Genomic DNA, 27,046 nt, shown 5'->3' with positions numbered 1-27,046 from the left:
GAAACAGCATGGACTCAGCTTCTTGGGCCAGAATGTGAAGCCCAAATTGTTTTCTTCAAAACAAAGCATTATGACAACAACCAAGAATACCTTTATATGTTTCTGGAGGCATCATGATATGAACATTTGGCTAATAACATATGGCAAACTATATTTGAAAATATTAATGTTATGAAGTAACATACTGCAGAGTGCTCCAGTATCTTTATTGTTTTTTTGTTGAAGAAAGTATATGTGCACTATAGACAGCAAGACAGGAAAATGAGGAAAAAATGAATAGGGATAATTTACCTTATTTGCAAAAGCCTGTGTAAGAAAAATCAGCTCTATAAAATTCTGCCAAATAGCTTCCAACAAATTCGGTGAGGCTGGGATTAGGGCTCCAGACATTCATGTTCTGTGATGACATTTCAACACTACTGCAGCATGCCAGAAAACAAACCATTTTCTTTAACCAGCTACAAATTTCATCATCACCTCCAAGAGACAGAGATGACACAGCAATAAAGAGTATTATGTTTCTGTGCTCTAGCTATTTCCATTTGATAAAGTAGATTATTATGGTCAGATGTTGTGGAGGGAAGGTGAAAGGAGCCATGAAGACAATCTGTATTTGCCAGTCCTCTGTCAGCCCCAGAATCGAGAAGAAACATACATGTCTTTATATGGTCATTCTTAAGTTCTGCACCAAGTTCATCCAAAGTGAAGGACTTAATCAACACCATCTCCCAAATACCTAAGATAAATAATATACGAATCAAAACAAATTCCTTAAGTGTACATGGCCACCCTGATCAAAACATATTTTTTAATTTCTATAGTAACCACTGTAAAGACTAACCTCAGTTAGTTTTTAGTTAGTCTTCTTAGGGAAAATTTCCTGTGATAACTTCATGTCTGTCCAGTAAACTTCTTGTATCATACTAAGGAACTGCTGTTTCACTGGGGATGTTCAATGTCATCAAACTATTACTGTATCTTGACAAAGGGACATTCAGCAACATGGATCCTTGTATGCATTTGTTTGCAGCTGAAGTTCAGGTGCTCACATTGCCCCTGTTAAGACACTAACCAGTGTCAGTCTGGAACTTGCTCCATCTAGAAACTCAAAAACAGGAAGGCAGAAAATAGAATTAACCGTGGGGAATTTCTTTGTTGACACTGACTAAGAGTATCGTGTTTGTACGGTGTCCTGTCTAGAAAAGGCCTTCTGAACTGATAAACAACCTGCATGTGAATGGAAGAAACCTGCACTCAGTGCCAGAGTGGAATTAGCATGATCCTCTTTAGTAGTTTCAAATTAATATTCATTGAGAACCTGCTAGGAATGCTTTTTTTCAAATGAAGACTTGGCTACACAGAAAAGGTGGGTAATGGACAAAACTCTGCACGTCCTGTGCCTTTACTGAGTTTGTTCCACTTGTATGTACATGTATTACTATATTTACTAATATCTACTATATTATTGATCCATTATTATGTGATCATAATTTTCAAAAATTAACCATAATTCACAAGGTCATGAAATATGGTCAAATGGACAACCTTAATTTTACCATTTGCTAACATCTGAGTGCTTGATTTTGAAACTTTAATGTTCCTTTAATACATTTGCTGAAGACATAGATACATATGTGCCAATACAATTACAATGGTTGAGTTCTGGCAATTCAGAATCTGGATCCACTTGAAAGTTCTGAAAACAGTTAAAGCCCAGCACCAAAATATCTTGCTTTATGGACTGCTGGACTTTTAAGTTTTATAATATAAGGAGTAATTCCTCCCCTGATTCAAGTCTTGGAATGATAAAAAATTCCAGGATTTTCAATAATTTTCTAGAATGATTCTTCTTTAACACACATTAAATGCTTTGGTGGAGCAGAAAAAATACACCAATACCTGTCTGGGGTGGCTTCTGTAAATGACACACTCCTACTCAAGTAATATTAGCCTGCTAAGCTGTGATGCTAAAATCTATGTTTTATTCTATCCCACACAGTCATGTATGTGTCTTAATTGTAGGAAAAGGTAATACCATTCTAGTAATAGATTTGCATACTTGCCATTTAAAAAATGCTGTTTTCAATTGCTTATAATTTTGTCTAATGTTATCCGTTTGGGTTGAAGCATTCCGCACATAGGAAATGACAGACAAACTGATTTCATTTTAAAACTTTACCAAAAAGGCTTCCTCCATTTCCAGGAAAAATATCTGGTAAGAGTATAGAATTTTGCCCATGCTAAAAAATATCTTCCAGCTGAATAAACTTAAATCAATCTAGTGCCTCAATTTTGATATGGTTCTATTTTGACTATATTTGCAATATATTTTTCAATTTCAACATCTCACATTATTTTTTGTATGGTACAGATCATGTCCTGGTGATATATAGCCAGGAGGATGTTTTTATTAGGACTTCTTTCTGAATTGCTGCAGCAGCTAGAAGATACATAGGAGATTGTAATCAATAAGGCCTGAGGTCATATTTTTAATAATTCAATAAATCAAAATATTAAATAATTGTGCAAGTAGCAGGATTCATCCCTTCTATGCTCTGACTAAGGTAAGAGTCCTAAGAAAAACACCATGCAATCACAAAATTAAAGACTATATCAGACAGCTTTTAAGTTCAGGCATTCTCACTTTCAAACTTAATGTTCTTTTAATGTCATATATGAATATCATGTCTGTATGTATATAAATAGATAGATACTCATGTATACATAAGTAGAACCACAAGCAATCAGCAAATTACTGTAACACCAGCTGTGTATATATAGAACTAGCAAGTTCAGTACCACTAAATTGCTTCATAATGTGGTGGATTCACTTTTTTTCCCCTCACTCTTTCTACACATATACTCCATTTTTTCTTTTATCATTCCTCTACTTGCATTATGAGCTCTTTGGGGCTAAGACTATGGACAACTTTTTCTTCCAGATGAAACAGAAACGTGTGAGTAATTTTTCTTAAGATGCTCTTCAATGAAAATAAGGGCGACAGAACCAGGCCGGTGTGTCAATCATAAAATAGTACCAGTGATGACAATTCCAACCTTTGCAGTGCTAGTACCAGGGCATGTGAATCCTGAATTCTGGTAAATGTGTCCTGTGAGAAAATGGAATTTAATGTCAAGTCACATCCCTCTACTGGTCACAGCCCCTTGCTGGTAAGCAAATCAGATGACATCTTTATCAGATGACACAGAACCAAGCTCTCTGGTTTATGAATAGCAATTGCCAAATCATCCTGCAAGAGCCCTAAAAAGAAAATTGCATGCAAAATTATAAAATAAGTGAAAACATTAATCATGATTAAACAGAACCACATTGATTTTTGCCAGCTGGATTCAGCCACTGACTGTGATGTGAAGGCTCTTCTCTCTTGGTTAACTCAGTTGAGAGCTGGATTAATTTTTTTATAATTAATTCCTTAGGTAATTGTGCAAATGTGTGTCAAAACAGATGATCCACCACAAAATTAAATACGGGGTGAGGGACAATAAAATCTCTAATATATTAAAAACAAAAATAAAAATACCTAAATTGACTGGACCAATGGAGGGAAAAAAAAAGTTCCTTCTATGTCCTGATCACTCATGCAAAGCAGAATTGCTTGGATCTGAAAAAATGCTCCACCACCCATCCCTTCCTCAATGCAAAAAGCCTATCTTACATCACTGTTCAAGGCAGACACAAAGAAATATATATTTATGGAGTCTTTAAATACTTCTAAGTATATTCATTATGTTCATAGTGACATTGCTATGAAGGACACTATATAAATGGAAGCTGTGCTTGCAACCGATCACTTCAGATAAACAAATATCTTGAAGGACTCACCCAGCACACAAAGGAAGTTGCCTTACTTTGTTTCTGGGGAGATTAGCTCTCTCCAGCTGACATAATACATGGCAGATAAAATAACGAAAGGAAATACTTCTTCATGCAGTGTGAAATCAGATCACAATGCACTTCAGAAGAGATCATGTGAGCAAACTCTTTGGGGCAAGAACCTTGTTTCCTTACTTGTCTATATAGCACCTAGCACATAACTGTGATTTGCATCTCACAACATACATCTACATAATATTAACAAATGGGTTACCAAATGAGGCTGAATAACACTGGCAAATTGTAATGTAAAATAAATAATCAAATATTCCTCCCACAGATCTGTAAAGGCAGTGCTGCATCTATGCATCAGTTAAATATTCAAACCCTACCAAAACGGAGGAGTGAAATAATGTTTATCTCTAAGGTTACTTTACAGTTCGATGTAAAAGATCTGCTGATACACTATGCCTCACAGAAGGGCTCAGGTAATACATTGTTTGCCTTCTAACACCAACTGCCAATACACAGCCGGGACAGCTGACCCCAACTGACCAAAGGGATATTCCATGCCATATGACATCGTGCTCAGCAATAAAAGCTGTGGAAAAGGAGGGGCGGGGGAGACATTCATGGTTAAAGTTTGTCTTCCAAAGCAATCGCTGCGTGTACTGAGGTCCTGCTTCCCAGGAAGTGGCTGGACATCACTTGCTGATAGGAAGTAGTGAATCAATTCCCTTTTATTTTTCTTACATGCGTGGGCTTTGCTTTTCTTATTAAATTGCCTTTATCTCAACCCTCAAGCTTGTCCATCTTATTTTCTCCCCCTGTCCTGTTGGGGGTGGGAGGGGAGAGCAACTGGGTGGGCATCTGGCAGTCGGCCAAGGTCAACCCACCACGGCAGGGAATATCCACAGTATTTTATAATTCGGAGGTTTTGTCAGCCTATCACCATCCTGGAAATGGTTTTGTGCTTTCTGGTACTCCTCCTGGACATCAAACCCATACTGCAGTTATTCCTCTTTGAAAGTTGGTCTGGAATAGACTCACCTATTTAGTGCCCATACAGTTATTTCCTAGCAATCAAAAATATGACTCACATCAGAAAACAGTATCAGGTAACAATGCAATTTATGTATGTCTATAGGTAGAGCTTTCATCTGAAAAAAAAGGGGGGCAGAGCATTAAAAGACAAAGACAACAGATGAATCAGTGGAGAAAAGACTAGATGAAGCATGGAAAATCTGAAGATTTGATGTTTAGTATAATCAGTCTCCAGCTGGATGCACAGTTAATATCAAAACATAATACTAAGACTCCACTTACTGCTACCTACATTAGCAAAATACCAACTCCCTGTGGGGTGATTCTCTCCAAAACCAATAAATTTCTTATGTATAAAAAGAGAGACAAAAAAGTAAAGTGCCTGCACGAAGTCATGAACAGAACAGGTGGAAACATAACTGGGAGTCCAAACCACTTTTTTAAATTGGGGAGCCACCTGGGGCCACAAAGACTTTCTGGATGGAGATGGACTAATTTCTCAAAGCACACACATTGTTAGTAAAAAGCAGAACCTCTCCTAAAACCTGAGGTTAAAGACCAAAGGATATACAGCAACTGTGTTTCTTTTTTTGGAGTTAAATTTCAGCATAGTTCCTACTGTCTGCCAAGGTCCCCAATACCAGCACTTAGACCACAGTTCACACCTTGTTGGCAGTCTTAACAGCTAAAACAATGATTTAATAGGTGTGATTCCTGACTTCTGAAGACCCTAGAAGTCTGTTGATCCAGAACAGAAGGGACTCCCGCTGACAGAGCTGTATGGGGATCGTGTTTCTTCTACTGTTTCTGATGCAAGAGTAGTTCAGCTCCTGTACGTCTTGTTAGTACTTTTCAAGAGTATTATATTGTTTTTCAGAAAGAACTGTCAAACTCTTTTGTCTTATAGGACTGAAAGCTAACAGTTTTGTGGGCTAAACCAATCTATGCAATTTTACTAGGATACAAAAAAAACCAGTTTACCAAGGTACTAAGAGCTCTGCTAAATTTTTGAAAATGTTACATTTAAAGGACTTTAATGAACAGGCCCATATTTCGGGTGTGCTGCTTTCTCTTTCTCACATGTTTTCCACTTTTAACTATTTGGTACTTCTATGCCTGTAACAACAAGTCTCCCTCTGAGAAGTTTTGTCTCATAAACAGGATATTTAGCTGTTGTGTGGTATATTGTCTTTCTATTTGGAACAAATTCTGTTTAGAGATCTTCAGCACTTTTGAAAAATTTTGTTAAGATATATTACTCTTTTTTTTTGGTAGCTAAACAGCAGGCTTATCCTGGCAAGTAATGATTTAGTTAACTTACACACCGAGCTGTGTATAGGCTTGCAAAAAGCTGCTATTGAACCTTAAAGGCTACTCTTATAACATGAAAATACTGTTCAGACAGGATATCTCAATTTCTGTTTACATTTTTAGATAAAGTTTAAAATATTAAAAATAATGAAATTTATGTTCTAGTTACTATGAAAGAGCTTCACTTACAAAGATTATTTTTCATATTTCCTCCTCCTTTTCGGGAGTTAGTATAAAATAGTATTATTAACACTGTACTTTCTCAAGGCTTGAGGTGGGTCTTGAACTAATAAAAGCAATTTGCTAGAAGAAAGACATCTCTGACTGAGCTATTGCACAGTGTCTAAACCCATAAGCATTTAAAACATTTCTTGTTATTTCCTTCCAAACAAAAGTGGATGTATTCAGTGTTCACACTGGACACAGAAAACTCAAATGTATCATTGCCACCAAAGAAAAAAAAAAAAGGTAAACAGTTGAAGCGTGGAAGGAAAAGAAATCTACTGCTGTAGTGGATCAGTCTCACCAGAATAAAATTTGCATTAAAAGGTTGCTATGAAAGGAAAGGGCATGACTTTCAGGTTGTTTAACAGCAGTAGCAGTTCCGAACTCGGCGCAAATGAGGGTACCCGCATCTGGTACAACTGAACAAGGAATTCCGCCCGTAACAATAAATTCCTTCATTAAGACCGAACAAACATTTGCTTAAGACCAGATTAACTTGAGAGGTTATTTCATTTTAGAAACATTTCTAAAAAGGCATGAAATATGATGGTAAACCATTAGGAATTAATAAACCTCCACAACCTTTTGAATTGGTGGATAAAGCACAAAACTGGATAAGGAGCTTTTCTTGACAAGTAAATGCCAAAACAGTGGGTAAAAACCAACAACACTTAAAAGAACCCAGCAGTGAAACATCTTTCTGAAATGTTTTCGAGTGTTATTCACCTGGCTTTTTAGAGAAAGAGACTGGAAAAGAGGGAAGAGACATTTATTGTTGGTATAACTGAAATCTTAGGAGTCTAATAATCATTAGTTACAGAAAAAGAGTGATGATAATGCAGTTAAAGTTGTTGTACCCCTTTCCTGCTGTTACATCCACCCTTCCACTGCTCCTCTGGATCCCCTGATCAGTTTCACTCTAGGTTAAGGGTGTGAGGGGGTGACAACAGTGACTTGGGAGCATTTGGAGTCCTTGGCCAGGAGAAGTATGATGTTCATGTTTATGATTTCTTCTTCCTCCTCCAGGATCCACTTGAGGTCATTTTTATCTTTGCTAACATGCTTTTTTACTTTTCTCTTTCTTCACTGGTCTGCAGCTCCAATTCTACACCTGAATTTACTATGTATGTTACCTTTTAGATATGTTAGATACTATTTGTTTACCCCAAAACCATTTTTTTCTCGCTCCAGGCCTGCTTTTTTTTTAACTGACCATGGGTAAGCCGTTTATAGCCATAAGGTCTCCAGTAGCAAGCCTGTGCCCCTTCCTTCACCACCCTATGCCACTACTCCTCTATGGTGCATCCTGGGTCTTCACTTCTCCAGGGCCTCTGCTACCCTACCAGGCCTGTATACATCTACACTACATCACTGCGGTTAGGATGCAAAAGACCTAATTCTACATAGAACAACAGTGATGCAAAACTATGGTTGTACCGCGTAAACAAAAGTTAGCCAGAGACACCTGGTCCACCGGCGAAAGTGCTGCTACAGCTGAACCAAGCAGAACACAGGCGCAGGCAGGTCAGGCACGCCTCAGTTCTGAGGCCTCACACACTCGGTACAAACCTCACAGCGCATTGCCAGCCATGGCGATAGAGGGAATTGGAGGGTCCCGCGCGGGGCGGGGCGGCACGGCAGGGGACGGCAGGGGACGGCAGGGCACGGCACACCCGCACCGCAGCACAGCGCAGCGGCGGCCCTTAAGGACGTGGTCCTCTGCCTGCCGCCGCGACGCCAAGGTCGGCGGCAGCCGGCCGCCGCGGGGATGTTGCCGGTGGACACGCTTTCAGCCCAGCGGGATTCCGCCGGAAGAAATACATCCTCTTCCCATTTTTTAATTCTTTTTTTTTTTTTTTTTAAACAAAGCGCCTCGGCGTGAAGTTTGATGTTCCTGCGCACGCAGAGGAAGGGCGACGCACGTTTCCCACCTGAAAGGCCGGCCCTCAGCCCCGCTCCCGTTTTCTAGAGCAGCCGGGGAAGGGCGAGACCGACCCTGCCGCACGCGTTACCACTGCCGGCGGCCACCGCCGGGGCTGGAGCGAGTCCCGGAGAGGCCGAGGCCCTGTCCCAGCTCCAGCCCCGCTCGGGCCCAGCCCGGCCCCACTCGGCACAGTGATCCGCACAGCCCCGCCGCCGGCCCTGCGGGCGCGCCCCAACGCCTCACACCCGCGGCGACCCCCGCTGCCTGGCGCGGCGCCCCCCTCCCGGAAACAGCGCTGCCGCAGGGGCGAGCTTCCATTGGTCCCTTTCCGTCACACCTTCCCGCCTCCTCGGTGCTGCACGGGCGGCGATTGGCTACTAACCGTTGTCAGTCGGAGAGGGCGAGCCCCGCCGGTGCCCGGGCTGCGCTCTCCTGAGGCGGGCGCTGCTGCCGGGCGCCGCGGCGGCTGGTGCGGCTGCGGGCGGAGCAGTGATGCCGGCTGTGGGGCGGCGTTCGGCAGCGGGAGCCCGGCACGGAGCGGCGTGCGCCCAGGCGGGCGAGGGCGGCGAGCGCGGCCGGTAAGGTCCGGCCGCGGGGAAGGCGGATGCCTGCCTTCGTGCGCGTCCGTTACGCCTCGTGCTGAAGGGGCCGTTGGCAGCGCCGGGCAGCGGTAACGGCACGGGCGGAGCGGCGGGCAGGCAGAATGCCCGGGGCGGGTGGCAGCGTCGGGCGGCGGTGGGCCGCGGTCGCAGGCGGGCGCCGTCCCCCGCCGCCCCTTGCTGTGCCCTTCGGCGCGGTGGTCCCGGCCGTGCCCCTTCCCGGTCCCCGGGTGGCACCGGCGGCGCGGCGGGAACTTCGGTGCCGCCGCCCCGTTGGCGGCGGCCGGGGGCGCCCCGGGGGGGGGCGACACTAGCCCGCCAGTCGGGTCTGGCGGCGGGGCTGCGGTGCTGCCCTCTCCGCTCCTCCGTCGCTTCGGGAGGGCTGGAGCTGCCGGGGAGGTGGGGGTGGTCGCTGGGAAAGGCGGACCGCGCCGCGACCCCGCACCCATCCGGCGGGGTGCTGCGGGTCCCGCTTTCCGCAGAGGGAGCTGAGGGGGGCGGGCGGGCGGGCGGCACTGCCCTGCGGCCCGGCCCGGCCGGCTCGGCTCGGCTCGCGCGGGGCGGGTGGCTGCTGCCCTGCGCGGGGAGCTCGCGCGCGGGTGGCGAGAGCGACAACCGCCAGCGCGGACGTGCGCGCGGCCCCGGCCCGCCGGTCAGCGGCGCGCGGCGGCGGCGGGGATGAGCCGCTCGGCGGGGCTTGTTTGTGGGGCGGTGGTGCGGACTCCCCTGGTAGGAAGGATTTTGCTCGAACGTGGTCCCGGACGCTGAGCTGGGCGATTCACATGCGGGGGAAGCTAACGAAGGTGGTGGTCTTGTTGTGGTCGCGGACTGTATCTTCAAGTTGTTAAAAGAGTTAGCTCAAAGAAAAGTTATTTTAAAGTAAGCGTGGCGGTGACGGTTGCTATAGGACCGCTGGCTGTTGAGACGGAGGAACCCCAAGGATGAAATCCCGTTTATCCGTGTGCACTCTTTTTCATTGTTCTTCAACCAGCTGTACTTGTAGTGATAGAAGATGGTATTGGAAGGCTTTGAAGTATTGTCAAATCTTGTTAATTTAGAAAAAATAGCCTGTAGATGCTCTTTGTAGACATTGATGTAAACATTCAGAATCTTGATTATATAACATTTTAAGGAATCTTTAGGATGCTGCCAGACTTTGCGATGATGGACCTGATCCTTCAATCATGGAAATAAAGAGGAGTTTTGACATTGATTCAGTAGGAAGCAAGATAGCATCCACAATTAACGGTTGAAGGGAAAATAGTTTCTGTTATCTCTTGATTATTTTGCACGTGATGGGTCAGGCATTTTAAACATTAAGAAACATTGTCTGCAGAAAACATAAAGAGCGTTTAATTTGATTCCGTTTTTCATTCTTTTGTAGCTGTAAGCTTCCTTCCCTACCTTATAGGAGTGTATTGATTTGGTTCTCTCTTTCTTGATACACAGCATTCTGAAACATTAATTCAGTTATAAGGACGTGTTCAATCACATAATGCATAACGTGCTTTCAGAATTTTTTAAAATCATGTGATAGATGTCAAGGATGAATAACCAACGTAAGCCCTGTTGTTACAAATACATGCTCTGCTTTGGAGAGCTGAAGCCCAGTTTTACAGCTGAGGGGATGGCACTATTAAATGTAAAGATTTGAGGTGTGGAATTTATAACTGATACAGGTTAATATTGTTCCCTCCCTGCATACTTACCCACTAAATATTGTTTTTGACAGAACATAAATTGCTAATGGAATTTCAGTTTGTTGTACATCACTGATTCCAGATAGATCCAGCAAAACATCATATTGGCAAACCAGTTTTTCAGAAAACTCATTTAGTTAACTTCAATCAATGTCTTCAGAGTATTTTAGGTTAATTTAGAGAGCAATCCTGATCCAAGTACGTTGCACATAGCCATGATGCAATGTCTGAGATGCGCTTAGTTGTGCCAGTCGGCCTCATACCTTACCTGTGTTTTCCTTATGTGCTTTCTTAGGAAAGAAACCCCCACATTTTTGTGGTGGTTTTGTGGCAGAGACCAGTAGAATTTTTGCAAAGATTACAGGCTGAAAACACCAAGCTTTTTTTTTTTTTTTTTCTCTTGTGACTGATACCAGATTTTTTTAATCTAAAAATTTAGTTTATGAATGGGTAAACTATAGAACCTACAGCAAATCTCTAGTCTTTATTCATGATACTCGTTTCACTGGGGTTGTTCTCAGGAGGATGTGCATGGAGGAGAATGTATGCCACTGTATTTGCTACATAGCCTATCTTTGTCTTAACCACTTTTTTTTTCCTCGGAGTTCTTAGGAAACCCTTTCTAAAAGATCAAAATATTTCAATTGTGTATCTTCAGAAGGGTGCTCGATTCAGTGTTGATTTCTCTTCTTTGTCTGTTAATAAGTAATAAACTTTTTTGAAGCAGGGATCGTCCCACCACTACAGTGAATATAAATGTATTAACCATTTACTTCATAAAAAATATTAATCAGCTATAGACTTACTAATATTCATAATTATTATAAGTATATAATGCTCATACCTAGTTTAACTAGAATGCAGAATTTTCAGAGATTGTTAGCTTGCTTTTCATAGTTTTCTTCTATATAGAAGACAATGAGTCCATCTGTATGCCTCCCAAGTAAAAGGACACTCACTAAAATAACAAAAAAAAATTCTTGGATTTTCCTAAGCTGCTTTTGTAGTAATAATTTTTACAGGGAAGTATTGCTATATGCAATATAATAAGAAATCTGGAACTGAAGCAGTCAATGCTGTCACATTCTCCAACCTGCTGCCTATTTAGTTGCTTAGATTAAGATGGATACTAAAATATTAGTGATGTAATTTGCCGTAAGTAGTAGGAAAATGTATTTCTTTTGATACAGCTAGGGAGAACAAGTGGCATGCTTTTTTAGAAATAAGTACATATGTACATTTAGTTGAACTACTGAAGAGTTGCAGAAGATCTTAGAAAATAATGAATGATGTATCTTGTCCTGGTTTTGGCTGGAATAGAGTTAATTTTCTTCCTAGTAGCTAGTATAGTGCTGTGTTTTGGATTTAGTATGAGAATAATGTTGATAACACACTGATGTTTTAGTTGTTGCCGAGTCGTGCTTACACTAGTCAAGGACTTTTCAGCTTCCCATGCTCTGCCAGGTGCACACAAAGCTGGGAGGGGGCACAGCCAAGGTAGTTGATCCAAACTGGCCAAAGGGCTATTCCATACCATATGACCTCATGCTCAGTATATAAACCAGGGGGAGCGATTGCTGCTCGGGGACTGGCTGGGCATCGGTCAACAGGTAGTGAGCAGTTGTATCACTTGTTTTTTTTTTGTTTTTCCCTGCGTTTTGTTCTTCTGTCTCTGTTATTTTCCTTTTCATTATGATTTTTTATTATTATTATCATCATTATTATTATTCTTTTATTTAAATTATTAAACTGTTCTTATCTCAGCCCACAGGTTTTCTTACTTTTGCTCTTCTGATTCTCTCTCCCATCCCACTGCAGGGGGAGGGTGAGCGAGCGGCTGCATGGTGCTTAGTTGCCAACTGGGGTTAAACCACAACAATCTCCTTCTAGTTGCATTAGAACATGCAAACGGTACGCTGATCTTTTTGGAAAAGCTAATGCTGGTTTTGAACTGCAGTTAAAATACTGACTTGTAGCTGTTAGTACTGTCTCCAGCAAGCACAGCGACTGTAAATGCTGATGTATGGAAGCTCTGCAGAATTCCAGATAAACAGAAGTATAAAATGCCTCTGCATCTGAGTGTTCCCTTTGTCACTTACTCACAGGCTTCAGCTGTTTCCAAATGGTGATAATATCTGTTGCTGCCTAACACTGCCATAGGCATATGTGAATGTCCAAGATTGCTCTTCTTCAGCTCCTGTGTCTCCTGTGAATGCTTTCCAAGGAAGTTAACAAAAGATGCTCTTAAACCGGACATGGGAATTCAGCTCCTGATGCTGAGGACACAGCTCTTCAACAGAGGGAGAGAGGTGAAGATGGGCGAGTTGTTCTTTGACTGATAGGCAGGTGTAAATTTCAGCAGAGCTGTGCAGACTGCAGATGTGTTGGTGGCTGAGATCAGCTTCCTGGAGTTCATCCAGGAGAAAGAACGGATGTACAAGTCTCTCCAAGCCTTGGGCCTGCTTGTGCATAGTATTAATGTGAAGGCGACTCAAGGTGTGATAATTAATTACAAATCTCGTTTACGGGCACACTCCTCTTCTTGTATCACTACCTAAAATGTAAAAGTGCTAGGTGTATTGCAGGTGTAGTGGGGGATGGACACTTTTTTAGCCCTCCTGCATTCTGATTTTTGTAGCTCTCAATTTAACCTCCCAAATTATTGGGGAGTAATCTAAATACCTGCAATAGTTACTCATCAAAACTGTACTTTATTATTCCCTTAAGAATGAAAATGTATAATTTAATGCCTATCTAAATGTATAAATTAATGTATAACATAATGTATCACTACATATATTTATGAAATACATAAGTATACATTCTTTCCTCCTGAATAACAAGAAGTTACCAAATAATGGAGAGGGAGCTAATGGTAAGAGTGAAGTGAGTGAAGAATACGCTATACAACTGAAACCATGTGAGAATTCTGTTGAGCTATATTTATTCATTTCTATGGAGTCTTGCCAGTATACCTTCTCCCTTTGCAGAAGGTGCTCTGTATTATCAGTAGCCTCAAAATATTTCAGTTGTAATATGCCTATTTCATATATAAATACTTTCGGTAGAAGAGAAGAGGGCAGAAAATACCCTATAGATATTGTCTTTTGCACTCAGTTTTTTAAGACTGCCATCTGAGTACCAATAAGCTTTAACTCTTACTATCTTTTGAGACTTGCTGTAGTAAAAATGTGAATGTCTTACATGCTTAACCTTGCCTCCCTTTGAGCTGTTCTGCAGCTCTGCTGTTTGAGGGACTGATGTTTGTTTCTTTTGTCCCTCAGCAGGTGGCTACATTTTCACTGAAATAGCCTATCCTGCTGTGGAACAACATCTGTGGCTTTGTGGGGGTCACACTGGCTGGAGTAATTCAACTATTTCCTCCTGGGTCTGACCCTTATTTTTGTTTAAAGATATAGTACTAATTGCTTAACATAGGATATTGCATGTTAGAATTTATACTGAAGGTCTGCTGTTACTCAAATATGACCTGTATCTTTCATAGTGGATAAGAAGCAGGGATTATTTTTTGTGGGTTTTTTTTTTCAGAGTTTAACAGAAGATATTAGGGAAAATTGAAGTTAAGAATATCAGAAAAGCTCTATTGCATCAGACCAGTGGGCCTTCATACTCGGGGTTTGGTCTCCAACAGTGATGTTAAGGGGTGCTATTTAGGGGCTGTACACAAACCTAGCCACTTTATGTATGTGTTCCCTTGTACTCTCCCTGCGTAGTTAGTTTTCATATTAGGGATGGTAGGTATATATCTGCTCAGTGCTTTTAGAGCCTGTTTGTGGACCTGCCAATCAACAACTTGGCTATTTCAAACTTGCTGATGCTCACTACCTTCACAGCCTCCTGTGGTGGTAAGTTCCAGAAGCTTACTATTAGCTTTGTAAAGAAGCACTTTAATCTTTTCTAAACTAATGTCTTACTAGCTTCATTAGATGTCTCTTAGTTCTATTACTGAAGGATTTAGCAAGCAAAAGTTTTACATTAGTTTATTTACCACCTTCATGGTTTGACTGATCATATCTTGCTTCAGCCTTCTCTCCAACTGAAAAGCGTCTTTAGACTCTTTCTGAGGCAGGTACTCCATCCTTTTAATATTTCGTTTGCCCTTCTCTGACTAGAGTCTGTCCTTGAGATGCAGAGACCAGAACTTCACACACTAATTGAGATGTGGGTGGACCAAGGTTGTATAAATGTGCTCTGTCTTGTTCTCAATGCCTTTCCTCATGATGCCCAATGTTTTGCTAGGTTTTTTGGTTGCTGTTGAACATAAAACTGGTAATTCCAGGGATCTGTCAACGATGACTCCTAAATTTCTTCTCCGAGTCATTTGTCAGCATGGTGTGGACGCGATTTAGATTATTTTTCATTAGATGTATTAACTTACATGTATCTACACTGAAGCTCATTTGTCATCTTTTTGTCCACTCTGAGTTTTGCAAGGTGCTTCTGGAGTTCTTTACCATCAGCATGGCATTAGTTCTGTGCTTGAAGGCAACTTCTTGTATTTAACCTGATTTTGCCAATAATATCATTCCTTATGAGTTTTTTCGTGTGTACGTCTGATGTCTGAGAATCGGGATAAAAGTGTTGTAGCAAATCAGTCAAGGTGTTTGTAGATCTTAAAAATGGCTTGTACATAACATAGGCTTTTCTTTTTTGTTGTTTTGTTTGGGTTTTTTTTTTCCTTTAAACCCCAGTAAACATGAGCTCAGAAGAAAACAGGTTAAGGCTGTGTCCAGAAACCAGACCAGATAGAAAGAAAACTCTGAAAGATGCCATTCATAGCAATTAATCCAACTGCACTGAATGGGGAAATGAGAATGGTGGTATATAGTATTTGATCCATATTGGTTGCTGTTAAAATTATGCTTAATTAAAACCAAAGAAGCTTTTAAAAATACTGGAGTGCAAAGTGATGTGTACTCAAATAACTTTAATGCTTTCCTAGCCTCTCTACGGATTCACTACACAACACGCTTAACTCCAATACCATCTGATTAATCACCTTCCATTTGTGAACTACATTTCATAGTAACATGAAAATAATAAGCAAAGCTTTTCCCCTCCTCCCTCTCAGTTTTATTGGAGGTTAGGCTGGAAGCCCACCATATAGAAAGGATCTCTTCATGTTCCTTGTTCAAAAACAGGCTGTCATTTGATATTCAGAGCATGTCACTTAGAAGAGCTGCTGCATTGCAAACAGCATTGAGAGTGAGGTTTAAGGAAACATTGGAAATGTATTATTAGTGTGCTGCATTATTACTTGATGTTACTTAGTAATAAATGTGGTTTCACAGCAGCATAAGTGACTCCAGCTGCTGTCTGTGATGATTCTGTCTTCCCTTCTCCCAGTCACAATGACTCCATCCTTCCTAACCCTTTGCAGAACCCCTTCAGCACATTAGTCTGGCAGAAGACTGCTCCTCACCACTGGTTTTAAAAAACAAAACAAAACAAAACCACTTTCTGCCAGCTTGAATGTGCTTCAGAGAGGACCTGATGAAGGCTGATGCAAGGGAGGACATAGAACTATGAAGTAAATGCAAGAGGAGAGCAAGATGGTTAACAGGCAGCAGTTAAATTGCCTTATGTGCTTGTCAAACCACAACCTGAAGCACTGTTCTGTTTCTTGATTTATTGTTGTTAAAGTACTTGGCAGAAGTACAGGACTATTTTAGTAGTCAACCTATTGCTTGGTTAATTTAAATATTTACCTTAAAGAATTATATTTTACATCCTTTGAAGGAAGGCCCCAGCTGTTCTACTATGCATTGATGAGGTCATCTGCTATGTAAATCTGGCTTTCTAAAAGACTGTGATACCAACTGTAGTTATTTGCTGCAGCAGGATTCTTCTTTCGTTTTGTTTTGCACCATAACACAGTTCGCCAAAACAGCTTTTTCAAATTAGTGTGTATTCAAGTATGTAACAAATATAATATTTCTACTACTTGAATTTAGTAATGGGTGGTTGAAAGTCAGCTTCCTGATCTATTTAGTGGGTGCTGTTTGCCAGAATCTGTAGCAACCAAGACAAGGCAGGCATTTGCCACAGGAAAAGGTTTTGGTGTATCCCTTTTGCATGGTGTGCTTGAAACTCACCTAGTGCTACTTCATGACAAACACGTCTTTATGTACAGTAGCTGCAAAGTCATCGTCAGCTTTCTGTTGGCTGATGCAGCTCAAGATTAGTTTAATGTAGAATAGTGAGTTCATGATAGCCTGCAAGGATGTCATGGATGGACATGAACACTGTTAGTGTCTAGTCTGCACAGTCTTTTTTTTTTTTTTTTTTTTTCCCCAGTACTTAGAGGCCATGGTAGTGGTAATTGATGAATCTGTGCTGAATACGTTTAGCAGCATACTGATAGAGCAGTGCCACTTACACTGCTTATCTGCCTTAAACAGGCTATCATCATAAAAAGTGGAACTTGTCTTCCATTGTTTAATTATGACAATATCTTCTTGTGTTAAGATGTATGCAATAATTCATCTAACATCTTCAGAATCTTCAGCCAAATTTTAATATGTTCTTCCCTAGAAAAAATACTTTCATGTAGGTAGGATAGTAAATGTAAAGGAAGCCACACTGCTGTGGGCATCCACAAAATATTCTAAAACAGTTAATTTCTTCTATGTACATTTTCGAAGAAGACACTTTAAATCTCAAGAAATCATTTGGTCTGTTAGGTAGCTAGTAAGAGTGGCATTAGTACATTCATAGCATTGTACTGTATAAAATTATAAAAGTTTATTTAAAGCTTTCAGAATTTGCAAGATTTTTCCATGTAGAAAAATAATACATTTTGCTTGGATTTCAGACTTTGTAATAAACCCACTAGTTTTTCTTTTTGCCAAGCTTTTGAGTATGCTAGGTGTTTGCTGAAAGGCCTCAGAAAATGCATCTTACCTCAAACGTAATCATAAAATGAATTCTGCTATATGTAGTTCGCTACTGTATTTGCTTAAAATAAACTAGGAGGTAACATAGCACTGCTAAAAGTTGGCTGACAGATTCAAATGTATGAGCATACTACAGGTTTTCATAATATTGAATTCATCTTCAAATGAAAGTCTCTCACCAAGTTAGTGGCAACTAGGTCAGGTTGAGTCTGATGTCTCAAGTCTGCATATACTTGCTTGGCATTCATCTCTATCCTATCAGTTTGTTAAAGAGCACATTAGTACTTCTGCTCTGTAATACCTATTACACAAATTTTTATGTTGCAGCTCAGGTGAAAAAATGTTCTGCAAACTCTGAAGAGACTGGCCTACTTGCTGGAAATTTTCATGTGCAGATTTCAGATTACTGTACAAAGTCAGATGTTCCCATTGATAAATCAGGGGTTGAAACAGACTATAAAAGTCTGGAATAGAATTTGAGCATCCGGTCTGCTGCTGATGTTGCAAGTTGGATCTTATTAAACATTTCACATGGAAAATATACTGCTACTGGGATAAAATTGTTTTATCCATATATTCTGTCTAGTTTATTAAATTAGAACTCAATGGGAGTAGAATTCAACACATTATGTCCTAGTTACAGGCGAGGAGGAGATACTAAAGTACCATATTATGGGTATCTTACTCTGAATATTTCTCTGGTGAAAATACAAAATCTTGATAGGTGTGGGTATGAACAAAAGAGGTGTGCATAGAGGCATCAAACAAAAAGCTAGTTAAACTAAGAACTAACCTCTAGAAGTTCTATACAGTTTATTCAGTAATATCCTTGTTTAAAAGGGAAATGAAATACTATTGTTTGTTACTGGCACAAATTCTAAATGTAAACAGACAACTCTGTTGAAAAGTTCCAAACGAAGATGTTTGCTGTGAATTGTTTTTCATTTGTAGAGAAGAGACAGTAATTCTTCCTCTTTAAGATTTGGTATTGGTATCACCTGAAGTCGTCTGCAGAGTGAGTTCGGTACTGCACCTCAATTAGACTGCTGTAATCTCAGGAATGGTCATGACAAAAGTAGGTGGCAAGAGAATTTGCTAGTAAAAGCAAAAAGGTCACCTGCAGGTTTTTGGAGAGGAAAGTAATGCCATAGCATCAGCCATCCACTTTCAGACATTTTGTCATTTCAGTTTCCTGAAACAAAATTCATTAATTCTTTCTAGAAATTAAAACATAAAATGACACACTGCAAAATGGCTCAGTAAAAATTGCACAGAAAATAACTGACTCAAGTGATAGGTTTTCCTCTGAAGATGTTATACTTGTACTAGGTATCAGACTATGCCTCAAGTCATAGTAAAATGTGTGAATGAATGTGGATGATGCAGCAGAAGTGGTGGATCATATAACAGGGAGGCCATCACGGTAGGCTTCTGCTAGGTTTTGTTTGCCCTGCAAGGACTTCTTGGAACAAAGACACCCCACCTGGAGGTAGAAAACTTCCTTGAGCCTCTCCCTATTGCTGCATTTCATCACTGGCTTTTGAAGGAGGCACCTGACTGTTGCTGGCTAGGTTATTGTAGATCATTCTGGCTGGCTGGCTGTCATGGGATCACAGGTCCACCTACAGGTAGGCACCAAGGCATAGGAATTTGAGCCTGGGCCAAACCATACCCATTTTATATTTTTTTAAACTATATATTACTATAATAACCACAAAGTCTGGGGAAGCTGTGTATTGGTTAATGTGTCACAGCTGAGGTCACCTGGAAATCATCTCCTTCATAATTTGAAAACTCTGAGAAAGGAAAATTTCTTTATATCTCAGTAAAAGTAAGCAACATACAAGTGCTAATGGAACTTGTCTTTCGTAAAGTATGTCCTTATTTTCTGTGTGGTCACTCAGCCAAGTTACTGCATGTTTTCATTTCACTATTTGTTATCACTTGTTTGAGGTGATTGCCTGGTGGTGAGACTTCTGACATGAGCAAGCAGGTCAATTACATCTGAGCAAGTCCTATGCACTTTGTACAGCTGTCAGTGAAATGAAGACTCAGACCTACTGTAATTTTTATATAAGACCTTTTGGGCTGGTTTTGACGTTGACTGCATGTTACCTGATATTTTGGAAGTAATTTAGAGCCTGTACTATCTAGAATTACTGTTAATGCAGTTCTTTCTAGCAAGATACCAATAAGGGTTCTGCATGGTTTTTCCAACTTTTATAGATCTACTCGAACTTTTTAAAAATATGTTTTGCCCATCTTTCAAACTATCAATGTTTATATTATTGGGCCAATATGACCTGTAAACAAAGTTACACTTATACAACATGCACTTGTTTGAAAGTAATTTTTAATCACAGTTTTAACAACATGGCTTTAAGCAACTGTATTAACAATATTACATGTTTTTACTCTTTAAAAGGTGTTTTGTAATTCTCTTTGAGACCTAGCATGTGTGCACAGATAGAAGCATCTACTGTCCTGTATGTTGAAACATCCTCTGAATAAAAAGTATAGTGATTAATACTGGAAATCAGTTTTAGTATTAGTTACATTATAAATGCTTTTAGTAGTACTTGTTTCTTTACAGTCTTTGAGACTGAGTTATCTGTAGAACAAGTTAAGAAGTTTCTACACAGTGCAGCAGAGACATGCTGTCAGTTTTGGCTCCCAGATTCGCTGTTGCTCTGAACACCAGAGCATATTTGCTTAGGCCAGAGATGATCAAGAGCAGCAGTCCTGGCTGGATGTGGTGGATCAGTTTCTATGTTGCATTCTGGCCACTGCGTACTCTAACTAATTGGTCCCAACTGCTAGAAGACAGCCGGGAGAGCCAGATGAGATCTGCTGGGCCTGAAAGTGCTCTCAGACACATGGACATACATGTGTACCTGGTGGCACTTGTACTTGGTTGGATGAGTGAAGTTCAAGGGTACTACAGTTTGGTCCCCTAGGAGCCTTAGCCAGGTTGCATGAGCCAAATCTGTGTTGGTGCTGGGGACACTACAGAATCAAGTAGCTATTAACTGGCTTCGTGACAGCTTGCTTCTCTTGCAGAGTGGAAACTTCATGCACCTGAGGACCTGGCCTAGCATTTCCACAGTGATCATAAAAATGCTGATCAGAACTTTAGTTTCATCTTCTCTCAATTCAAAAGCCTTCTAAATATGCAGTATGTACATATTTATTTATGCATGCCTAAATTGTTAATCCATTATGTTGTCTTGCGTACTAACTGTGAATTCTGTAATTGCTTCAGTTTTGTACACGTTATGTGCCAGGATTTCATAACTCACTAGATGACTTTTTTGCCTGATTTGCTGAGAAGGGCATAATATTAATAAAGGTAGCTCTACTTGTTATCTGATGGACTATTTCGATGAAGAAAAGTACAATAATTTGTTTGAGTTTTGTATATTTTCAGTGTTGAAAAATAAAATCATGTTAAGCTTTGAAGGTAATGACCACATCTTTCATATGTAAAACAATACAAATTGTTGTAGTCTTAGTTTCTTTTGCTATAGAGTAGCTAGATAAGGATATAGTTAATATTAGATGGATAAGAATATACTTATGGTACCAGGTTATCTCATGGGATATTAAAACTTATTGTTCTCCTCTGTCTAGAAAGACAAAGATTTGTAATCTTTGAACGGTTCTGATAGGTGGTATTATGAAAGATAATTATAAGAACCCTGGAGATGACGTGGGGTTTAGAAAATCCATAACAAACTCCAGACTGGTTGAATTGAGGACTTAAAACTGGAAAAACACTTTTTTTTTTTTTTAACTAGTAAAACTTAGGCTAGACATTTTTCAATGAGAAGCAATGACATGCTTAAAGACAAATAGATTTTCTAACTGTATAAGTAATATAACAATATATTGTAATGAAAATTCAGGAGGTGTTCCCTATGAAGCATAGCACTAATATTTCATGTATAACCAACATGGAAGTGATTACATTGCTTTACAAGGGAAAGTTGGTACCACAGTAGCAAGCAATATTACAAGCTAATACTGCCTCTATCTGAAGATGTATTGTTTTGTGGTAATGAAATAGTGTAATAACCTTGCACACCTCTAGAGAAGAACCTTAAATATAGCTCTCTGGAGTTATTCTTCAAACAGTATTATTATTCTGCATAAATAATTTTTATGCAAAGAACAGTTACAATAAACAGAACCATAAGAATGAAATGACCATATTCAGTGTTAACAAATGCATAAAAGGCAGGCTAATATACAAGTATATAGATAGCAACAATTAAAAAAAAGTAAAAATAGTTGATTGCCAAGTGAGTTTCACATTAAAGTCCTTATCCAAAGCTCACTGCACTAACTAATAGTGATCTCTAAGACCTCAGTTAATTTCAGTCAACCTTGAGTCCTTTCCCCTCTTCTATGAGAGTGAAAAGCCAGGACTTCCCTGAATTTCAGTGAATTCAGTTTTCAGGATTTAGGTAGTTAATACACCTTCAGTGCATTTAACAGCTTTCTCTTGAACACAGTATTGCGAAGATTTATAGTTTCCTTTTCCCCCCAAAACTGCAGCCTGTGGGTTCATCAGGATACTATCTGTACTATTTCACCCTGATTGTTTTATCAGGGCTTAGGAGGATTTTGCTTTCATAGTATTTGTTTACTGTCAGGAACACTGTGCTGAATTTTTGTACTATACTTGTTCTGGAAATAATGAGAGAGAAAACAGTGAAAACTGTGTGAGTTTGGGCTAGAAGTCTAAGTTGGCAGCATGTGTATTTTACTGTTTTAAAGAAGTTTTGAATTCTTAGAGGAAAGGGAACTTTTGTATTTGTTATTTAGTTCATTCAGTCAGGTTTTTTACTGTAAATGGTGCCTTCCAAGCAAAACGACAATAGTCTCCTCTCCATTTAGTGTTTCAGACATTTAACTTTCTTTGTTATTAATGGGAGTTTTGAACGTATAACCAAGAGACAGCACAATTTGATATTCAAGAAAGTAAAGAGAGAGGTGATGGCAAAGATCAGATGAATAATAATTTTCTCAACCTATGTTAAAATTTTTCTGGCTTTATATAAGGGTTAAAACTGTGACATTTATTGGTATCTTCATATTTACATCTTCAAAGTTTTTTTTTTTTTCTTTTCTCTTTTGCACAGCGACTTGTATACTGTACTTGGCTTTTTGAACCAGTTAAATCTTTTTTCTTTTCCAGGCTACTTTTCTTTCTTTTATTTAACAAAAGGTAAACAAATTTGCATTTTAAAAAAGGAAAAGAAAGTCGAATAAAAAAATTGTATGCTCTGTTTTACAAAGATGGTTTGAGGGGAGAGCATTCCTAGGAAGCTTGTATATTATTTTTTGGTTTTCTCTGAGTCTATGAAAAACATTTTTCAGTTTTTCCCCTTCTGATCCAACTGGATTTTCATACATAGGAAGACATGCCATGTGCATATGGTGCTTTGTTCCTTTCAAATATACAACTTTTTCATCATTTGGGGAATAGGCATAACCCAGTTGTTTCTTGTTACGAGGAAATACTGAACTGTATGAAAAGGTGTTACCTAGAAATTTTTGTGCCTGTTACTAGCTTAAAAGGGAAATAGCTTTCCCTCTCATCTTGCTATATTATACCTTGTGTATTTGTATGAAAATTGTTCTTTTGATTAGGTCGTTAAGATATATACAGAAGACCTGACCTTGCAGACCTAAAGTACATACAGGTCGCAGAAAAGTCAATAGGATGTTTGTTCATGAAATGAGAATCTCGCTGAACTGAAGACTCTACTACTACTACTAAAACTTTGCATCAAGCTTAAATTCATAATACCATACCATCTACACCATATTGAATGCTGTCATGGAAATGCAGTTTGAACTCCGATGTTTACCCAATATAGAAGTGACGAATACATGGCTCTAATGGAAATGCCATTTTTTGGTGCCAGGTAGTTACTCAGTGACACTGAAGATGATTACTTTGGTTCAAGAATTTGGCATGTCATTTAGCAGTGTTCTAGGTAGGATGCATTTCAATGGCATTTTATTAAATATGCCAGCTTCTGTATAGTGTTTGACTTCTGGTGGCAGTGACATATGACCTCTTAGAAAATGCGTGTCTGCTTCACAAAGTCAAATGGTCTCCAGGACCATGTTCTAGGGTCGTGTCAAAACTTGGCATAAACTTGTATGTGAATTTCATTTGCACTTTTTTTCAGGGTCAGTTTCACTAAAGGGCATCAAGGAAGATGCTTAAAGTGTAGCTGCATGCAACACATGCTATGCCTTTTATCATAGAGGTATCAGTCAACAGAGGTGGTGTTTATTGTCTTTTCCTGTTCTACTGAAAGGACAGATTTCAGTCCCTCTAGAGCTCTGTAACAGTTGCAGAGATAAATAGAATTTCCTAAAGGGAAAGGATAAGTCTGCTCTACTTTTGCTATTTGCTGTTTGAATTGCTGTTGTCTGTGGCTAGCTAACAGGTGCTGTTTTCTCTTCTGTCCTGGAATTGCTGTCTCTCTGACCATCCACAAGGCTTCATGCCAGTAGAAGATGATGTAGATCCTAAATTCTTATGCCTTTATAGGATTTCTCTTTTGAATTGATAAAACTGCATGCATATACTTATTTTTAGACCATTTGCAACTGAAGCACATATGTTTCACAGCATGATAGAAAGGGTACAGCAAAACTGGTTAGGCATGATTAGCAATTTTGGAAGCATGAGGGCTATGTGCCTTTTGGAAAATAATGTTGTATAAGAGGTGGTTTTGGAAGTGTGCAGTAGTGGTTTTTCAGTTGAATTTGGTAGTAGTGACAAGTGTTGACATCTGTAAAACATTAGCTCATCTCTTTATCCACAAAACAAACAGCACAAGCAGCAGCAACTTAAACTAATCTCCTCTGTGACAATGTTTTTTATTTGTCTTTTATAATTTAGTATCAATGCCCAGTAAGCAAATTTATACACATGCTCTATTTTTTGCTTAGTTACTGCCTTCAGTTAAAGGTTTTTCAGGGTTGATTTTAAATTGCCAACAAGTGTGACAGTAGCAGTGCTTTTACTTTTGATGTGGACAAAATATGCAGTAAACTATGCTAAATGAACACAACTACACTGAAACTCTACTCTCTGTGTGCAGAACAAAGATACCCAAATGACTCCTGTACTAGAAGCAATATAATCACAATAGCGTGAAGCTCCTTGTATGTTAATTGACTCACTTGAGAAAATACAACTCTGTAAGAATAGTATAACACCTAAATTGAGTTGTCTACCTCTTCACTAAACCCAGAGTCAATCATGTGACTTTTAAGGATTTTGTAATTTTTATGTTGAAGTAGAAAACAACAGTTCTGGTAGTAGGACTGCCTGTAAAATCTTAATTAAGATTTCTTCAGTGTCCATTGCTTTCTTGTATACCAGTTTTATATAAAGACAGCAAGAGAGAAAATGCACTAATGAATGTTATTTGGAACAAAAGTTTCTCTGATGTTCCTTAAAGTATTTGCTGCTTGGTAAAAAGAATTGGAGAGAATGGAGCTGTAATCTAATAAAGAAGACAGAACATTCTCTCTCCTTTTGGAAAAGTCAGAAATTCACCTTACACATCACTAAAAGAGGATATTGTGATTTGGTAGTGTTTGTGGGGTTTTGTTGTGGGTTTTTTGTTTGTTTGTTTTGGTTTTCTTACTGTCCAGATTGTTATTGTTCTAATGTCTAGTAATGTTATTTCAGCTGCACAAAAAATCAGTGGTGTATTCGCTCACTTTTCTCATGTTGTGAACCCTGTACTCTGCTTGAAAAAAACCACCACCTCTGGGCGGTTGATGGTGTGCAGCACTTTACATGTGTATACCATCTTTTAGCCAGGGATTTCTTTTTTTCATTCTACAAGCATCTTTTATTTAAAAGTTGGAAACCAGTGCAGTTATATACAAATGTAAAACACTTCTGTAAAAGTTAGTCCTTGAACATCTAGAATTTACTAGTTTCTGTATGTACCGCTGTAGCATGAACTCAGTATAATTCTGTTTGGCAGCAATAGAACTTTCTTTTAAAGCTGAAGAGGTTGTCTCAAACGATAATATGTATCTTGTATATTTGACACACATATATATATATCTTACAATGTTGTTATTATTATTACACTGTTAAAAAAGCTAAACTTTAGGTGTGACTCAGGACAGACGCCAAAATCTAAACATTGCAGATGCTGAACTGTGGTGGTGTAGCTATCACTGGTGAGTTATCAGCAAGAGAACTCACAGTTTCACCATTTAGCCATGCTGGAAGGCCAGAGAAAAGAGAGTGACTTCACAAAACTGTTGCAGAGAGCCTGTCTCGTCATCACAGGTCCTTGGGTTTTGAGATGCTGAGGGATTCAATCACTAGGAAATACGCTTTGCATGCCATAAGGTCAGCACTGTGTTTTACTCTGGCTATCCTTGTCTGCAGTGACTACCACCATGTTAAGTGCAACAGTCTAATAAAGATAATCTAATCATGAAACCTAATCTAATCAACTGTAGAGCTAGACCCATAGTACAAAGATGCCTAAAGTTAGCTTGACATTTTATGTTGTGAAGCCAAACAAATGGTCCAAATTCAAACAAACTGGTACCAGGAGGTATCAAAGATGCATCGTCTGCTCCAGTCTTCATCTTTTCAGCGATTTCCCTCATCGTTTTTTTGGTAATGGTTTTGGTTCAGCAATAGGGCCCTAGACAGCAGTACAACAACTATACCAAACTAGCCGTTGCCTAAATGTGCTAATCTAACCAGCCTGGATAACATCAGACTTGAAGGCTTGACCAATCTCAGAACAGCCACATCTTCTTATTCACTAGGTGTGATGTAAGCATGAGGCTAGTGTTTTTAAACAAGGAGTAGTAATTTCTGGCTTTCCCCAGATACTAACTTAAGTTCATTTAAATAGATTTGGGGTGACATAGGAAGCAATAATCTACTTAAAAGTTTATAGTCCTGTGAAAATATTTGCAATCCCATTCAGTATGTGGATAAGTCCAACCAAAAGACTCTTTCTGGTGTTCCACAAAATAAATCCAGTGTCTCCAGTCTTGCCAGCATGCTAGGAGTTTCATTTCCCATATAAAATGGATTTCTACTTCATGACATGATTATAATTCTTGTATAAATGGTTAGTTTTTATTGGGAAGATATTTCTCAGTTTGAAAAAATATTTTTTTTTTCCTTGGTGCTAAAATTATTGAGGTGGGGGGTTTGCAAGAGAGAAGCTTCAGTATCAGAACCCAAACTAGACAAAGGGCTAAAAATGCATCTTAAGGGCTATTAGTCAGAATAATTTGAGCTGACAGTAGCCAAGATTTGTTTTATATATGAAGTTCATAAAATAGCAAGTTGGTTTCTTTAGCTGGGAAAAACACCTAAAGAGGTACCTTTTTTGCTGCAGTTGCTAGGGAGCGGCTTATACTATATCTGGGGGATATAATGGGAGTCGTGTGAAATGCACTACGCTGATAAT

The 27,046-nt window shown here is 39.5% G+C and overlaps 1 protein-coding gene and 1 long non-coding RNA gene across 11 annotated transcripts in view; one reads left to right on the top strand and one right to left on the bottom strand.

Moving 5' to 3' along the window:
* Positions 1-527: 527 nt before the first annotated feature.
* On the bottom strand, positions 528-8,605 carry LOC142414494 (uncharacterized). Its single transcript, XR_012777096.1, has 3 exons — positions 7,985-8,605; positions 842-1,098; positions 528-736 (listed from the first exon to the last, which is right to left on the bottom strand). It is a non-coding gene; the product is annotated as an uncharacterized LOC142414494 (long non-coding RNA).
* A 125-nt stretch (positions 8,606-8,730) lies between these two features.
* Positions 8,731-27,046, top strand: part of B3GALT1 (beta-1,3-galactosyltransferase 1) — a 225,931-nt gene continuing 207,615 nt past the window's right edge. For 6 of the 10 annotated variants that reach the window (XR_012777093.1, XR_012777092.1, XR_012777091.1 and 3 more), the window contains exons 1-2: positions 8,731-8,917; positions 20,616-20,730. The gene's annotated coding sequence lies outside the window, so the exon portion shown is untranslated. Of the gene's footprint in view, positions 8,918-12,456; positions 13,135-20,615; positions 20,731-27,046 lie in introns of all 10 variants that reach the window. The other 4 variants (XM_075511762.1, XM_075511759.1, XM_075511757.1 and 1 more) reach the window with 2 other exon arrangements.

Source organism: Mycteria americana, chromosome 9 (assembly GCF_035582795.1).
Source record: "Mycteria americana isolate JAX WOST 10 ecotype Jacksonville Zoo and Gardens chromosome 9, USCA_MyAme_1.0, whole genome shotgun sequence".
Classification (NCBI taxonomy): Eukaryota; Metazoa; Chordata; class Aves; order Ciconiiformes; family Ciconiidae; genus Mycteria; species Mycteria americana.
The sequence above is the reverse complement of the archived record's forward strand: the minus strand, read 5'-3'. Positions and strand labels throughout refer to the sequence as shown.